Genomic DNA, 17,879 nt, shown 5'->3' with positions numbered 1-17,879 from the left:
TTTCTCCAGAGTATATATCCCGGAGTGAAATGAAAGAGTAACAATAAAAGGAACACCTGTGTATCCAGCACTCAGGATATTTCTGGTACTTCAGAAGCCCTTCTGCAGTTTCCTCCCAGATTCCATCCTCAATTCTAGGTAAACACTATCTAAATTTTATGGTAATTATTTTCTTGCTTTTTGTTATAGTTTTAGTATCTATTTATGTACCCTATGTATTTATTTGGCCTATTTTTGAATGTTATATAAATAGTATCATAGCGTGTGAATTCTTCTGTGACTGCTTCTTTCACTCAAAATTGTTTTGAGAACCAAGCATGTGGGTGTGGGCAGCTGTAGTTTGTCCATTTCCATTGCTGTGTTGCCCTCCACAGGCCGACTCTACCATAGTTTAAATAACCACTTTTCTGTTGACTCACCGGTGAGGCCCTCTGAAACCTGGTCCTTGCTTCATGGAAAATTTAAGTTGATTCAAACTCTAATGGTTATAGGATTTTTTTTAATTAAAAACTTTATTTTTTTTTAGAGCAGTTTTAGGTTCAAATTACAGGATTCTCAGGCCCTTTATTTCTTCTTTAGCTAGTTTTGGTGAATAATATTTTTCTAGGAATCTAGTCATTTTATTTCAGTTTTCATATTTATTGGCATAAAATTATTATAATCCTTCCCTGCTTAATCTATGTAGCACATTTAGCTATTTAGGTATGGTTCCCTTATTATTTTTAATGTTATCATACATTCTCTTTTTTGTTCTTAGTTACTCTTGCCAGAAGTTAAGTCTATTTTATTAGTATTTTTCAATAACTACCTTTTGGCTTTGTTGATCTTCTCTATTGAATTTTTTTCTACTTCATTAATTTCTGCTCTTTATTATTACTTTCCATTTTATTTGGATTTATTCTGTTGTTTTTATAACATTTTAGCTCATTATTATGAGCCTTAGTTATCTCCTAATGTAAGCATGACTGCTACAGATTTCCTTCAAAGTACCACTTTACCTGCATCCCACAGTTTTGACATAGTATTCTCAATACCATTTATTTCTAAGTATTTTCTAATTTTTACTATGAATTCCTCTTTGACCCAATAGTTAAGTATATTTTTAAAATTTCCAAACTTATGTTTCCCACCCTTTTTGTAACTGATTTCTAACTTAATTACATTTAGAGATTTGTGAGGCTAACTTTATGGCCTGGCATGTGGTCAATTTTTGTATGTGTTCCAGGTGGGCTTGAAAATATTTATTCTCCAATTTTTGGGAGCAATTTTCTATCTATTTCTTAGGCCAGCCTACTAATTGTGCTGTTCAAAATGTTCTATATATTTCATGACTTTTGGGGGGCCTGTTTGAACTATCAAATACTGGAAGAGGTACATTAATGTACCTACTATGATAATGAATCTGTCACTATCTCCTTGTAGAGTTCATTTTTGCTTTTATGTATTTTTAAGAGCTGAGTTATTGGGTGCTTTCTAGTTTAGAATTGTTTTATCTTCCTGGTTAACTGATCCTTTTATTATTTTGTAATGGTCTTACTTTGTACTGACCAGTAATGCTTTCTGCTTAAAACTTATTTGGTCTGCTAGCAATATAGTTAAATCAGTTTTCTTTTGGTTAAAATGTATCTATATTATATATTTACATTCTTTGACTTTTAGTCTTTCTGTGTTCTTATATTTTAAGTATATCTACTATAACCAGCAAAGAGCCAGATTTAGGTTCTTTTTTTAATCCAGTTTGACAATCCAGCTTTCAGCTAGAGAACTCAGTACATTTATTTACATTTAGAGTAATTGCTAATATATTTGGTTTTATTTTTATTTTTATTTTTTTTTATTGTCCTGTTTTCTGTTTCTTTTCCCTTTTCTGGCCTTATTTTGAGTTGATTTAGTTATTTTTGTCTTTTTTCTTTTCCATTTTCCTCCCTCTACTCATTTGGTAAATGAGAAAAAGGGAAGTCAAGGATGACTCCAATGTTTTTGGCCTAGCAATAGGAAGAATGGACTTGCCATTGACTGAGTTCATATTTGGGAATTTTGCATATGATGCCTTTTAGATAGTCAAGCAGAGATGTGAAATAGGCAGTTGGACATGCAAATGTGAAGTTCAAGGGGGAATTCAGAATCAGAGATCAAAAAATTTATACCTTAATTAGTATCTAAATTATATTTAAAACAGACCAGATAAGATTGCCAAAGGAGTGGATGTAGTTAGAGATCCAAGGACCAAATCTTGGAACACTCTACTGTTAAGAGATAGGAAGTTGAGGAGCAACCAGGAAAGGAGACTGAAGAGTGGGTAGTGACACGGAAGCCAAAACCAGGAGAACATGGTGTCATTCTTGAAATAAAAAAAAAAAAAACGTTTCAAGGGATGCGTTTCTGGTTACAGTTTGTTTTGGGGTCATCCTAACTCTTTACTTGTGTGTCAGTTCCTTTATGAATTTTAAAGTTAAAAATTATACTTAACCTAGCATTTTAATTGTTTTAGTTAGGAAGATTAGGAAAATTTAGCTAAGAAATTTTAATCCATAAAATGAAAGAAATGGAAATTCTGAATGTTATAAAGAATAATCCTAACATGGTAGTCGAAGTATCTACTGACTGAGAGAAATACATGCCAAAAGTACGTAAATTTAGATCACTGTATATTTTATTTATTTCAACAGCATCTACATATTGTTGAAAACATCTTTATTTAGACTTATTTATTTAAACATTCAACAAATACCTATTGAACATCAACAACATCCTATCAAGTAAGGTTTCTGACTTCATGGAGTAATAATACAGGCTAATGTGATAAAGAGGGTGGGTTTACATTATAGTGAATGAGAGAAGTAACAAGCAAAAAAAACCAAAATAATCTCAGACAATGGCAAGTACTCTGAAGAAAATCAAACAGGGTAATATGATAGGAACTGGTAGAAGACATTACTTAAGATGGATGTTCACGGAAGACCTGTCTGAGGAGGTGACCTTTAAGCTGAGATCTGAGTGACAAGGAACCAGCCAAACTATCATCTGCCTGCAGTAAAGGTGTGGTAAACATATACATGAATTTAAGTGCTCTACTGTCCCCATATTGTGAACCCCTGTCATAAGGAAAAGATTTTGAGGTCAGTACTGGCTTCAACCTTAGCCCTCAGTTTGCTCAGTTCAGGTCATATGAGCTTGAACTGGCTTTAACCCATAAGCTTCAGTTTTCTGTCAGTAAAAAAGGGCCGAGAGCCTAGATTCTAGAGTGTTGCAAGGGTTAATTGATGCTTGTAACATTCTTTAAGATCTTTAGATGAAAGACTCAGGGCTGTATAGAGGGTTATTAGAGCCTCCCAAGCCCCAGGGGAAATCAAGTCTTCATTATCAGTAACCTAGGCTCTCTCCTCTTCAGTCTGTAGCTGTGGAACAATGGTTCTCAAGCTTTTGTGGGCCTTAGAATCCAAGGTTGTTATAATATGAATTCCTAGTTTCTTTACCTGAGATTCTAGATCCTTGTCTTCTTAGTTCTGTGTTCTTTTGTCCCCTTGTTCTGTGCCTCATGCTTCCCAACGCTCTAGATTTTTGTCTTTGCAAATGGACCTGCGTGTGCACTTGTATATATATACTATGGTCAGAGACATCTTTGGTCATTTTCCCCAAAGCAATCCAAAGTAGAGATTGGAAGAGGAAGGAATGTGTCTGTATCTACTTCTCAAATGTAGACAGATGTTAGGAAGAGGGTTTAGGGGAAACCTTTGAATAAAAAGAGGGAGGAATTGCTGACTGGTGCAAAATGGGGCAAAGTGAATACAAGGAAAGTCATCCTGGTTTGAGAGCCAGTTCACTGCTCTTTACCTCTAGAGCTTCCTGGTCCTGAATCTCTCTATAGGAGCTGTCCAGGGCTTGAATGAATGATTAATTGATTGACTCACTCATTCGACAAATATGTATTAAATATCTATTATATGACAGGCAGCGTTCTATGTGGAGAAATTCAGTGTTAAGTAAGACAAGAACTCTGCTTTCTTGGAGTTTCCATTCTAGTAGGGGGAGGCATAAAAAATAAATATAACAATTTATACAAAAGACAATTTCAGACAGTGATAAATGAAATAATACAGGCTAATGTGATAAAGAGGGTAGGTTTGGTAGGCAACTACTTTAGAGTAGGGGTTAGTGAAGACCTCTCTGAGAAGATAACATTTGAGCAGAGACCTGAATGACAAAGAAAAAAATTAGTCTTGGGAATAGCGAGGAGGGAAAAGTGTGGAGTCATTTTGGCAAAGAGGATATCAGTTCAAAAGCGCTAGGCAGGAAGGATTTCACAGTGTTTGAGAAACTGAGAGAATGCCCATGTCATTGGAGTGGAGCAGTGAGGAAGAGAACATTGCAAGACGAGGTTAGAGAGGATGAGGATTAGGGTTGTAGGCTACCATACTGGATACCTTGGAAGAGGCAGAGTGGGTGAAGACTTGTCCCTTGGTGTTTAAACAGTAGGGGCCAACATAGAACAGCCAAAACAACCTTGAAAATGAAGAGCCAGGCTGGAAGACTCACAGTTTCTTATTTCAAGCTGCAGTAATCAAGACAGCATGGTACTGGCATAAAGAATGACATAGAATTGACAGTCAGGAAACAAACCCTCACACTTATGGTCGATTTTTTACAAGAGTGCCAAGACAACTCAACAGTGAAAGAATAGTCTGTTCAACAAATGGTGCTAGGAAAACTGGATATCTACATGAAAAAGAATGAGGTTGGACACCTACCTCACAACCATATGCAGAAATGAACTCAAAATAGATCAAAGCCCCAAATGTAACAGCTAAACTGGTTCTTCTTAAAAGAAAACATAGGTGCATGTCTTCAGGACCTTGGATCTGGCAATGGTTTCTTGGATATGCTACCAAAAGCACAAGTAACAAAATAATGATAATGACTGGACATCATCAAAATTTAAAACTTTTGTGCTCCAAATGACACTACCTAGAAAGTGAAAAGAAAACCCACAAAATGGGAGAAAATATTTGTAATTGTATATCTAATAAGGGACTTGTATCTAGACTATATAAAGAACCCTTACAATTTAGTAATAAAAAGGCAAATAACCCGATTTAAAAATTAACGAGGTATCTAGACATTGATCTGAAGAGCTATATAAATGGCCAATGAGGGGATAGGCGGCAGGGTGAAAAGGTGAAAGGATGAAGAAGTACAAATATAGTAGTAAAAAACAGTCATGGGAATGTGGAGTACAGCATAGAGAATATAGGCAATAATATTGTAATGGCTATGTATAGTGCCAGATAGGTACTAGAGTGACTGGGGGGATCACTTCATAAGTTATACAAATGCCTAACCATTGTGCTATATACCCAAAACCAATAAAAAAAATAAAATAAATGGCCAATGAGCACATGAAAAGATGCTCCACATTATCAGCCATCAGGAAAACACATTCAAAACTACAATGAGATACCATTTACACCCACTAGGATGGCTATAAATAATAAGTATTGGTGAGGATGTGGAGAAATTGGAACCATCATATATCACTGGTGAGAAAGTAAAATGGTACAGCAGCCCTGCAAAACAGTTTGTGTTCCTCAAAAAGTTAAACATAGAATCACCATATGATCCAGCAATTCCACTCCTAGGTATATGTCCAAGGGAACTGAAAGAAGGAACTCAGATACTTGTACACCAATGTTCATAGAGGCTTATTCACAATAACCACACTGATACATGCTACAATATGCATGAACCTTGAAAACATCATTCTAAGCAAAGGAAGCTAGTCACAAAGGACCACATGTTATATGATTTCATTCATATGAAATATCCAAAATAGGCAAATCTGTAAAGACAGAAAGTAAACTAGTTGTTGCTTAGGCTTGGGGACCTGGATGGTTGAGAAAGAATAGCTTAGTGGTAGAGGATTTCTTTTTAGAGGTGATGAAAATATTCTAAAATAGATGTAATAGTTGTAAAACTCTGTGAATATAATAAAGTACATTAAATTGGACACTTTGGGTGAACTGTGCGGTATGTGAATTATATTTCATTAAAGCTGTTAAAAAAAAATAGGAAGGTAGGGGCCAGAACCTGGTATCTAATTAGCAGGGTCATGACAGGGAGGCTGAAAACCTGAGGGCCTCCAAGACCAAAGTAATTACCACTGCTGAGCAAGAACTGGGGAATTCTCCAATACCAGCTCCAGGAACCTACTAGCTAACTGAACCCAAGAGAAGAATTATAGCCTTAGGAGGCTTCTCCAGGTTGTTTTCAGAAACCTGTGTTTTTTCATTTCCCATGAATATATCCATGTACAAAGGGGATAATGTGTAATGATGCAAACTAGAGTTCTGTTTCCTCTCTTGATCCTCTGCTCTTTTCAATGACAATATGTTCATTTCAGAGTTCATAGCTCCAGTATGGACATATCTCCTGTTTATTAATAACCATAGGCTCACAGACCTGGAAGATCATTTCATCTGAATGATGCAGAAACTGAGGGTCCAGAGAAGGAGAGTTACGTGCTCAATCACATAGCCAGCGAATGGCAAATCATTCCCCTAAATTCCCCATGCTAGTGACTATAGCCGTAATGAATCAGTAATAGCCTAAAGAAGGACAGGGCTCAGGCCAGGGGGAGGAAATGGACAGTAGGAAGGGGAGGTGGGAGGTAAAGTAGTAGTTGTTACTATTCTGGTTTACATTTTTTTCTCTTTAAGCTTGATTTCTTTCCATACTGATCTTTTCTAGTTAACTATGTGGTACTGTGGGCTTTAACAATTGTTGGTCTTTAAAGGTCACTGAAGGGTTTAGTCCATTTTAAGAAATGGGCCAGAGCAGGAGGAAGGGAATATGAGCTTTGCTACTTTAGGGGATGTCCTTGGCTCCTCTACCTGAATGGACCTGCTGTGACACCTGACAGCTTGTCCTTACCACCTAACTTCAGAGCTTCTAAATGAGCTCCTTAATGGCTGGTTCCCTCGCCCTCATATGCCCTTTTCTAGTCTCTCTCTCTCCAGTCTGCATCCCCTACTCTCAAGTTTTGTCTGGAGACTTAGAGAAGGAGGAAGAGGGAAAGGAGTACGTTTTCCCTTTTATAGATTCACCAGAGAAATCCAGAGCACACTTCAGAGCTCTTGTTCCCAAACTCTGACTGTGGGGGTAAAGAAGAGAGTTGGCTGAGTGGGAAAAAAACATTCAAAACCTAGCAGCTTCCATGGGTCATCTCCACCATTCTTCCACCTCTCTTGGTACTGCTATATAGTACTGCAACAATTATGAAATTTGTGGTGTCAGAACCCCTTTACACTCTTAAAAGTTATTAAACACTTGAAGAGCTTTTATTTATTATATGACCCAATGAGTTGTTTATATATGTGGGCTTTATCTATTGATATTTACTATATCAGAAATTAAAACAGGAATTTTTAAAAATCTGTAAGTTCATTTCATAAATGAGAACATAAGTAACATATTTTAATGAAAAATATATTTTGTAAAACAAAAACTTAATTAGAAGAGTAAAAATTTTAATGCCTGGCTTAATAAAAGACAGATGGATTCTCATATCTGCTTCAGTATCCAGTCAAATGCAATATAGTGTTTTGGTTGAAAAATATGAAGAAAATTTGGACTAATACAGATATGTGATTGGAAAACAGAAGAATTTTTAATGGCTTTTTCAGATAATTGTGATTATTCCCTTTAATACCACACCAAAATTAAATAACTATTAGTTTTATAAAGGTTGAAACTATACTATAAATTTTTCATACTGTTACATTAAAATACATTTGTCTATCTTTAGATGGTCCTCTTCTCATGCATGGCTTTGTAAAATCATACATTGATCATTTAAGAAATATTGGTTCACTGAGTTATGCAGATCTTGCAAATATTGACACATTTTATTATATAAAAACACATTTTTATATAATATCTCATCAGAAAAGTCTTTATATTTGGGAAACTATCAATCAATCTTCCAAAATCCTATTTTTTGCCCCAAAGCTTGAATTTTATAATTGTAAACAAATACTGTCAGCTATTTTCATTCAAGTGGCAGGCTCCAGAAAATGTCTGCAAATACACAAGTCTGAATTACCAAAATTCATCTGTTAGTCATACTTTCAAGTAAAAATGGTATTCCATGAAAAAGTGGTTAGTTGAGCTTGCAACTGGAATAGTTGTACAAGTTGTTTTTCCTTGAGACAATCAATGTACTTGAGACAACCATTGTATAGCAGAAGTGTTCTATGTATATTTCTCATTTTCTCATACTGAATATTTAAAATACATATGCTCAGGGATTGAGTTTTAATAAAATTAATTTTTACAGCATCATTAAGGACATTCTTAGTAAAACTGGCTTCCCCTCCACTTTGAGTGCTCAGTGGGAAAGACTACATTAAACTCTATACAGTTTGACCACTACCTTGAATCGCGTTAAGACAACAGCAATTTTTACCCACCATTGCTTTTGTACTATCGGTGCAAAAGTCAACAGTGAAAAGTAATAACTTAGAATTATAATGAAAACAGTTTTGATTTCATGGACTTCCTGAAAAAGCCTTGGAGTCTCCAGGAGTCTCCAGACCATATTTTGAGAACTCTGATAACATATGTGTGTGTATGTGTGTTATGTTGAAATATAAGTAAAATATTTCTTCCCTAAGTTTACATTTCTCTGAGTAATTACCTATATTTGACTTGGAAAAGTGCATTCTAAATTTTAATTTGCTTTTTCCTACCAATTTTAATTTATTGGCTAAACAGCATTATAACAAGAAAAAAAAGATTTTTTAAAAATAAAATCATCTATCAATTCTCTAGAGTTTAGTTTTAAGGTAATAACTGGGGTGCTTTTAGAAATAGTTCTTTCATTATAAAAGTGCCAATATGCTTGATGTGAACAAATTCAAATAAGTATACAAATAAGATATTTTTACTCAAAACCAGAAAAAAATTGTTTTTTTTTTTTTTTTTTTTGCTCAGCAGTGTACCATGAACATTTGACTTAAAGATTTCATTCATTCTTTTTAAGAATTGTATACTGGGTCATTTTATAGCTGTACCACAACTTATTCAACCACTTCTTTATTGATGGGCAAGCATGGTTTCAATGAATATCCTTGTACATATATTTTTGAGCTCATGTGTAAGTGTCCCTGTGCCACTATTCCCCCAGTAGATTTGCTAAGTCTAAGGGTATGTGCATTTAAAAATTTGAAGGCACAGGTTGTTCATCGATTTACACTCAAGCTAATAGTGTATGAGAGGGCAACAGGTAACTTGTGAGAGCAATTTTTGGGAATGAGATGATCAGGCTCTGGTCTCACCAGTGCTCCTGAGGTTTTTAAATATTTTTGAGTCCTTCGGTCATTCTCCAGGAATCTTAATATTCATCTGAAATCCCTGGAACACAGAACAGTATTGCTGTTTTCTCTGGACTCTTTCTTATGTCTCAATTTTGGTTAATACCTTGCTAGCTTATGGGCAGAGGCACTGGGACAGTCTAGAGCTTTCACAAAATCTCAGAAGCTACTGACAGCCTTGCCCACTTCTGAGATGTCTGTCCTACATAACCCTTGTAATGGTTAAGCAATCCTCTTCAACTAACAGACCTTTTGTATCTGCTAGATGGAGAAGTCTACCCTGGTTGTGTTTTTCTTCCTTGTCACCAAAGGTGCCAAAATATTTAGAGTTTAGAAGGCCCTTTAGGTGAAAAGTTTCAGGGTAGAGTCCTGACCACAATTTTTCTTATAGTTCCTGTTATCTTGTATCAGAGTCATGTCTCAACTAGACTCTCTATAGGTATCTTTTTGGGGCCATAGCAGACACCATGCTCTTCCTTGGGGAATAATATCTGGGAGGTGGCACTGTTACCTGCCCTGCAGGTGAATGCCATGCTGCGTCTCCTGATTTATGGGTCTGCCTTGATGAGCAAGGGGTGTGGTAAACTAAGTTGAGTTCAAACACTCTAGAGTCTTCAAGGTCAATCTTCAGAGTGACTCAGTTCTCATTTATAAGCCAAAATTGCTCCCCAAGTTGGAATCCTGGGCTTGCTTGCTCCTCACACTGGTAAGCAATGATGTATTTCTAATTCTCATAGGAAACATCACAGGGCAATGGATGGGGTCATGGAGGTCACCTAAGAGATTTTCCTGGGAGATAGTGACCCTAATGCCCAGTCTCTGGTTCCTCCTTCATTAAAAAGGGCCGTGTGAAGACTAAAGGACTCCTCGAGGGTCCTTCTGATTCAAAAGTACTGATTCACTACATGCCAGACCACCAGGATCTGGAAGATAAACTGATTCTTGCTGTGGTGGTTACTATCTAACTGTTCTCTCATCAGGAAAGTGCTCAGATCATGAGATTCCAAACTTTCGCCAGCCCTGGGACCTTCTAAAGTCTGTGGGAGAGTGCCACAGTACAACCCGAGAGCTTCTAGAGGTGGGTATGGCTGCCCAAGTTGCAGGGTTCAAGTGGATATGTGAAACAGTACTTTTGGAGTGGTTAGCCTCAGGTTTCCTAAATGTGAGATAGGAGAGATGGAGATTTCATTGTGATGCATATGGTAAGCTTCTAGGTTTTTCCAAAGGATCTATTGATTGCAAGTTCTTAGAACCCTATTTTTATCAGAGAGCTTGCACAACTATAGACCAAGTCATCTGGGCTGAACCCCTATATACTTGCTGGTATTTATTCCTCACTATGATTCTTGGCCTTCCCTTTTAATTAGTACTGAGGGGTGGAGGGAAGCTCACAGAATTGCTGCTAGTACTCATGTTTTCAGTATGCATCTTTCAGTAGAGGTAATAGCCAAAATATATTTACCAAGGATTCACCATGGGGAAAAGTGCCTTAATCTTCATTATTAACCACATGACCTTTCTCAGAGACATGCTTCCTTTTGCAAAAAGCAAAGCTACAATTTGACATCTTTAAAAAAGTTGTTTCCAATCACAGTGAAGATATTTATCTGTGTTCCTGTTCAGTATGTTTCTCTTAAGGGTTTCTGGCTGACTTATCATGTAATGTTCTATATTGGCTAAGTTCTTCTTATTGCTGTCTGAAACCAAACACATAGAGTGGACCCAACATCATCTTGTGTACCTGAAAAAGGATTATTCCTGCTTATTTTTCTAACATTTCCATAAACATCCCATTTGATCAATCCCTATTTTACACAAGTAGGGATTCCTTTTTCCTATAAACTTTAATTAAAATTTTCTTCTGATTACCAGAGTAATATTTACATTACTTATAGAAAAACTGAAATCACAAATACATAAAATAAATAAAAATCACCCATTATCCTACCATCCATTGATAATCTATCTGGTATATGTCATTTTGATGTATGGGAATATTCTATTCATTTAGTGTGTATTGGGAATATTATATACCTTCTGTTTTATAATTTTATTTTTTCTTTAATATAACGTGAACTTCATTTTTAGTGACTATAGACTCAAAATTGAGTTAACTATTTTCCTGTTAAGACATTTAGGTTGTATTAATTTTTTATACATAATATTTTATTGCTAGGTCTGATTAACTCTTAAAAATAGATTTCTAGAAATCCAAAGGAATAGACATGAAAAAAATAAATTTTCATAAGAAAGTAGATCTTAAGAGTTCTCATTACAAGAAAAAAAATTGTAATTATGTGAGGTAATGTATGTTAACTAAACTTATTGCAGTAATCATTTTGCAATATACACATATACCAAATCATTGAATTGTACACCTTAAACTAATATGATGTTATATGTCAATTATATCTTAATAAAACTGGAAAAATTTTAATTTTTAATAAAAATAAAATAAAAAATTTAAATTAAAAATAAAAAAATGTAAGTTTAAGAATAATTTTAGACTTAAACAAAAGTTGCAAAGATAGTGGAGTTCCCACACAGCCTATACTCAGTTTCCTCTATTACCAACATCTTACATTAAAATAGTACATTTGTCCTAATTAATGAAGCAACAGTGATACATTATTAGCTAATTGATATGTTATCATTAAGATCCACACTTTATTCAGATTTCTATTCAGAGTTCCTTCATGTTTACCTCACGTCCTTCTGTTCCAGGATCCCATCCAGGATACCAGGATAATAGGTGGGAGGCCTAATGAACCAACCTGAAAGCCTTCGGTCCAGTATTTAGCCATTATGTCTCCTTAGGCTACCCTTGATGATGACAGTTTCTCAGACTTTTCTTGTACATAATATCAAGGTGACATAATATCAACATGACCTATCACTGTTGTTGATCCCCTGGCTGAGACAGTGTTTGTCAGGTTTCTTTAATGTAAAATTATCCCCCCTCAACTTGCATACTGTACTCTTTGGAAGAATGTCACTGTGTACAGCCCACACTTAGGAGAGGGGAGTTAATGCTTCACTTCCTTGAGAGCAGAGTATTACATAAATTTGGAATTCTTCTGCACGGAAAATTTATCTGTTCTCCCAATTTACTTATTCGTGCAATCATTTATTTATATCCGTATGGACTCATGAATATATATGTTATGTTTTGGATTATAATCCAATACTACTTATTTCTTTGCTCAAAATGTTTCAGCTTTGGCCGCTGGGGGCTCTTTCAGTTAGCTCTTATATCTCTTTGATATACCCTCATTATTTTGTGTGAGTTTAGTATCTTCTTACTTTCTGGCATTATAAGATGCTCCAGGCTCATCTCGTATATTTCCTGCCCCAGTCCTAGAATTAGTCACTTCTCCAAGGAGCCATGGTTCCTTTTATTGGAGAATGTTATTGAAAACCAAGATCTGGGTGCAAGGTGTGCGTGTTTCTAGGTCCCCTTCACTGACAGAGCAAGGAAAAATATGTGTATAAACTATCTTGGGCATATACACATACCTATACATGTTTCTACATGTATCCATTTGTAACTATATTAAACTAAATGAGTTCATACTGATGTCTCCAGATCTGATCTACTACCACATAAATCATTCTAGCTTCCTCCCCACATTTATCTGCAATCACCTACTTCCGACAGTGAAAAACTAAGCCCCCACCATCTGCCATCCATTTACAATTCCAGTACACGTACATAGTGGTTTCAGAACTGTTAATGCATATCATATCCCCATGGGAAACAATTTTATTAACTACAGTATAGTTCTTATGTGCTGCTCATTTGGACTTTAGTCTTAGAGCCATCACTCATTTCTAGAGTTATATAGGTCAGCACCTTCTTCCTCCACTCCCTTCAGTGAGGCTGTTTCACACATTTGTGATACAATTAGATTCTACTGTCATATTCAGCATTCCATTCTGGAAGTCCCTGACCTACTATATGATTAAAAAATTTTTTTCATACATTAATGTTCACTCTGTACAGTAAAGTTCTATGGGTTCTTGACAAATAGATAGTACCATATATCCACCATTATAGCATCATACAAAATACAATATCATAGACAATTTTACTACCCTAAAAAATCCCATGCTTCTACAGCAAAGGAAACTATCAACAAAACAAAAAGATAACCGACTGCTTGGGAGAAGATATTAGCTAATGATACATCTGATAAGGGGTTAATATCCAAATATATAAAGAACTCATACAACTCAACAACAAAAAAACAAACAATCCAATTAAAAAATGGGCAGCAGACCTGAACAGATACTTCTCCAAAGAAGAAATACAGATAGCTAAGAAACATGTGAAAAGATGCTCAAGGTCGCTAATCATCAGAGAAATGCAAATTAAAACCACAATGAGATATCACCTCACATCTGTCAGAATGGCTATCATCAATAAATCAAAAAACAGCAAGTGTTGGCGAGGATGTGGAGAAAAGGGAACCCTCATACATTGTTGGGGAGATTGCAAATTGGTAAAGCCTCTATGGAAAACAGTATAGAGGTTCCTCAAAAAATTAAAAATGGATATACCTTTTGACCCAGCAATTGCACTTCTGGGTATTTATCTAAAGAAAACCAAAACAATAATTCATAAAGATCTATGCACCCCAATATTCATGGCAACACAATTTACAATAGCCAAGATATGGAAGCAACTTAAATGCCCATCAACTGACGATTGGATAAAGAAGTTATGGCTCATATATACAATGGAATATTACTCGGCCATTAAAAAAATGTGGATATAAGTTTTCAAATCAGTGGGTAAATACCTAGGAGTGCAATTGTGGATTGTATGGTAAGACTATGTTTAGCTTTATAAGAAACTTCCAAACTCTTTTCCAAAGTGGCTACACCACTTTGCATTCTCACTAGCAGTGAGAGTTCCTGTTGCTTTGCATCCTTGCAAGCAATTGGTACCGTTATTCATTTGGATTTTCGCCATTCTAATGGGCGGAAATAAAAATTTAAAGAAAGGATCCTGATATACAATGCCACATTTCTCTTCAGAAAGTTTGTATTGATTTCTCTGGAGTAACGTTTGTTCTTATACTCCTTTGTTCCCCAAGTCATGTGGATTCTTTATGCTTGCTGACAGTTCCTTTTTTTGCATTTTGATTGCCACTCTTCCAATCTGGGCCTTCATTACCTCACACCCAGACTAAGCACAACAGCAAGGCTGCTTGTTTAGGAGACTCCAGTATTTCCTTGTTCCAACCCAACTTATACAATGCAGCCAAAACAACAACAAAAAATTGTAATCTTCCTTTATAGCAATTTTTATCTCGGTAACTGCTCGGTAACTTTCAAGAACTGTGGTGGGAGGCCTATTGAAAAAAATTGAAAGCTTTCAGTCCAGTATTCAACATTTATTTAACCAAATTTCTCTTTAATTCCTTTTCTGATTTCTCTGCATTGACCAAGTTATTCTCTTTACCATCCTGACACACAATTTGAAGACGTTCAATTTTTCATTGTCATTTCTATCATTCCTCTCCATTTGAAATGCTTTATTTCTTCTATTTCTCTCAGTGTCCTAGCTCAAAATGATCATAAAACTTTTTCCTAAACAAACTCACTCCATTTTGATTTCTCTTTTACTTCCTACCTACTCAATTCTGTAAAAGTTTGTTATACTATTGTGAAAATTTGATTTTCTGTTGTTTAAGACTGTTCTCTATTATTCCAAGTGCATTTTATCTAATTATCATAGTATATGCATCAGTGTAATTGAAAGGAAATACATTAAATCTTCTGCTTTTATGTTTTCTCTAAAGCTCTTGGCACGGTACCATGCACATAGCAGAAATTAAATAAATGTTGGTTGAATAGATGAAAAACTTGCAAGATTTATTTGAAATATTTTAATTTATTACATAAAAAGTATATACTCACTTTAGGAAAACTAAAAAATCTCAGAAAATATAAATATTCTTAAAAAGAAATAATTTTCTAAATCTTTCTATATTCCACTAACCAAAGATAATTACTATTAATCTTGATTTCATGCATAATCTACTATACTTTTTTTATGCACATGTGGTATTTGATTTGAAGTACTGACTATATTTTGTGATATAAAATGCCTCTGAAATTATGTACCTTTAAAGTATACCTTTAAAGGTCAAATAGACAAACAAACTTCTTAGGTTTAAGAGCATCACACACAGAAGTATACCTGAAGGGAACTTGGTATTTCTGACTCCCAGCTTGGAGAACCTGCCACCAAATCCTACTTCCTCTCAAGAACCCAGTGCATATTCTCTTTGACATGCAGTCCTTCATCCAACAATTTAAGGATTAAGGAATCCTGGCAGAGCCCCATGGATATTAATTGCTCCTTCCTGTCCCCTTTGTTGAGAACCTGTGTGACTGCCACCATAAGAGGTATTTATGCATTCATTCATTATATATTCATTTAGAAGTATTTGGGGAAAAAACTATTCCTGGAGCTAAAAATGTATAATCAAAAGGGGTATCATCATTTACTTGCCTCATTCTTGTTAGGCAGGCAGCAAGGATGAAACATCTAGTGGTCAAATCTGTATTTGTGTGTATGTGTGCGTATATTTTTGTCCCTTTTCAGGAAGGGTAGACTCAGTAACAGAATACATGAATAAACTCCCGGAAACTTTCTGAATAATTTGCTATAATTTTCTTGGGCTTCATGGAGGTCCAGCTGCAGGCATAGCTCCTTATTTTTTAAAATATGCCCATTTCCTAGATATTGCTAGACATCTTGCAGGTATATTCAACTATAGCTCAAATTAGTGGTAGCTTTCAGTCTAGTTGCACTTCTATGACTTTTCAGTTAAACTAATGTGTCCAGTATTTCCTAGAGGATAGAGAGTAGGTCAGACAGTAGACATCTACAGCACTGTTTGTTAACCACTCTCCCAAAGGGAAACAATCTAAATGTCCATCATTGCAGAACTGGACAAATAAATGGTATACTCAGTCAACAGAATACTATGAAGTAGCAAACAAGAATGACAGATTGCTTTATATACTGACATGGAATATCTCTAGAATAAATTAGGTGACAAAAGTAAGATACAGAAGTGTGTATAGTATGCCGCCATTTGTGATACAAAGGAAAATGACATACATAGAATTGCATATATATATATTTATATATATATATATTTAAAAATCTAATAATACAGTTTGCTTGTGAGAGGGGATCTGGGTGATTAGTGGGAAAAATAATGGACTCCTTTCATTGTACTCTTTAAATTCCTAAAATGTGAACAACATGAATATAGTAACTATTCAGATTTTTAAAAAAATTTCCCCCCAGCTTTACTGAAGCATAATAGACAATTAGTTGCTCATACTTACATTATACAATTCAATGAGGTTTTTTTCCAATTATAGTTGAGACACAATAATATATTCATTTCAGTTGTACAACATAGTAATAACTCATGAAGTGGCCACCCCACTAAATCATGTACCCCTCTCCCCCTTACGTATTTTTTTATAACATTGTTGACTATTTTCCTTATGCTACATTGTATATTTCCATTACTATTTTGTATCTATCCATTTATACTTCTTAATCCCTTTGCCCTTTTTAACTATCGCCCTAACCCCCGTCTAGTAGCCCTCAAAATATTCTCTGTATCTATGAGTTTGTTTCCATTTTTGTTGTTGTTGTTGTTGTTGATTTTATTCTTTAGATTCCACATGTATGTGAAATCATGTAGTATTTGTCTTTGATTTATTTCATTCAGCACAATACCCTCCATCAAGGCAATGTCTTTTTCCATCCCTTTCCTCTAAGTCTATCTTTTAATCTGAAGTGAGTATTTTGTAGGCAGCATATGTAGAGGGCTTGTTTTCTTATCCATTCAGCTTCCCTATTTTTTGGTTGAAGCACTTAACTCTTTTCTATTTGAGGTACCTGTTGATAAATAGGTAGTTATTACCATTCTTTATTTATGATTTAGATACATGTTTTTTCTTCTTAAAGAAGTCTCCCCAACAATTCCTGTAATACTGGCTTGGTGTTGATTAATTTTTTTAGTTTATTTTTGTCTGAGAAGCTCTTTACCTATCCTTCGACTTAAAATGATAGCTTTATTGGACAAAGTACTCTTGGTTGTAGATCCTAGGTTTTCAACCATTTGAATATTTTGTGTCAAGCCCTTCTGTCCTGCATAGTTTCTTTTGAGAAATCAGGTGCTAGTCTTATGGGTGCTCCTTTATAGGTAACTAACTATAGGTAACTTTTCTTGCCGCTTTTCTGTTGCTGCTTTTAAGATTCTCCCTTTGTATTTAACCTTTGTTATCCAAATTATGATGTGTCTTGGTGTGGTCCTCTTTTGGTTCATCGTTTTTGGGGAACTCTCTGAGCTTCCTGGGGTTGTATGTCTATTTCCTTCTCCAAGTGAGGGAAGTTTTCCATCATTATTTCTTCAAATAGCTCGTCAACATCTTGTTTTCCTTGTTTTCCTAAGACATGGACGTTTTTACCTG

Source organism: Pteropus alecto, unplaced genomic scaffold, assembly GCF_000325575.1.
Source record: "Pteropus alecto unplaced genomic scaffold, ASM32557v1 scaffold78, whole genome shotgun sequence".
NCBI lineage: Eukaryota > Metazoa > Chordata > Mammalia > Chiroptera > Pteropodidae > Pteropus > Pteropus alecto.
The sequence above is the reverse complement of the archived record's forward strand: the minus strand, read 5'-3'. Positions refer to the sequence as shown.